The following is a 1,351-nucleotide window of genomic DNA, read 5'->3' on the forward strand; positions in this document are numbered from 1 at the left end:
TGTAGCTGTGATCAGCATCCTGACGTCTTCCTGTCATATATCTATACTCATACGTGTAGCTGTGATCAGCATCCTGACAGGTAGGTGCACGGGATTAGAAACCCTAGAAACGTGTTTTACTCCCAACCATGGGATGTCATTCTGCTGTCAGCTACTGTTTGCAATAAGTAAACCTGGCTTTATATAAGATATTAAGTATTGGGCAGTATTTGCTGTGATTGTGTTTTCTGCAATTTGTGCTGCAAAGATAAATATTGTTTTTGTATAACGAATGCCACCACTGGGGGGTGAGGTGCAGTTTTTCTCTGTCAGCAGCTTGTAGTTATGGTTTGCTCAAACAAACAGGCAATGGTAATACATCTATCAAGGGGATAACAATATTATAATAATATGAGATAATATCTGAACTGCTGCAGTGTGGGACCGTTAGCTACAGGAGTGTTCAGTGATAGAAGAAGGATCAATCTGACCTGCAGTGAGATGTTCCAGAGATCAGATGATCATCCTAATCTCTTTTGAGTATCAACCAACCCACCTGTGGCCTGAAAAGAGCTTTAAAAGCTGTAGTTCGTCTTCACTCGGCGCAGTTGCTTGAATTCATGTCAGTAAAGACAGTTTTTAACAGTTTACAGTTTTCACAAAAGGAGTGAACACTCACAGAAAACCCATAAACAACTCCAGCATGTGTAACCATTTGCTCAGTGTGTTTCACTCATATAATTTGGCTAAATGCTTCTATAACTCCTGCACTTTTCTTTCCTTCTCAAAGCACCCAAGCTCTACCCGATATATAGCACTACTTCCTCTGTGTGTGTGTATATGTACAGTGGGGCTCAAAAGTTTGGACACGCCAAGTTAAAATGTGTATTAATGTGCATAAAGAAGCCAAGAAAAGATGGAAAAATCTCCAAAGGGCATCGAATGACAGATTAGACATTTGTGTAATATGTCACAAAAAGTTAATCTTTTTTTTAAATCATTTATACTTTCAAAATAACAGATAAAAAAATTGCGTCTGCAAATATTTGGGCCCCCTACAGAGTTAATACCTTTCACTGCGCCCCCCCCTTGGAAACGCGTCTTGACGCCAGCCAAGAGTCTTTAGTTCTTGTTGGAGGTATCTTTGCCCATTCTTCTTCCAAAAGTCTTCCAGGTCTTTGAGATTTCTGGGCTGTCACACGCTGCTCCTTTAAGGTCTATCCATAGATTTCACATTATGTTGAGGTCAGGAGATTGTGAAGGCCATGGCAAAACCTTCAGTTTACGCCTCTTGATGTAATCTACCGTGGATTTTGAGGTGTGTTTAGGATCATTATCCATTTGTAGAAGCCATCCTCTCTTTAACTTCAGC

The 1,351-nt window shown here is 40.3% G+C and overlaps 2 protein-coding genes across 4 annotated transcripts in view; both read left to right on the plus strand.

Moving 5' to 3' along the window:
- The window catches only part of LOC117940274 (SR-related and CTD-associated factor 4-like), a 36,580-nt gene that overhangs the window by 30,181 nt on the left and 5,048 nt on the right, over positions 1-1,351 (plus strand). The gene's annotated exons all lie outside the window — the stretch shown is intronic.
- tiam1b (TIAM Rac1 associated GEF 1b) overlaps positions 1-1,351 on the plus strand; it is a 53,350-nt gene that overhangs the window by 941 nt on the left and 51,058 nt on the right. The gene's annotated exons all lie outside the window — the stretch shown is intronic.

This window comes from Etheostoma cragini, chromosome 3 (assembly GCF_013103735.1).
Source record: "Etheostoma cragini isolate CJK2018 chromosome 3, CSU_Ecrag_1.0, whole genome shotgun sequence".
Lineage (NCBI taxonomy): Eukaryota > Metazoa > Chordata > Actinopteri > Perciformes > Percidae > Etheostoma > Etheostoma cragini.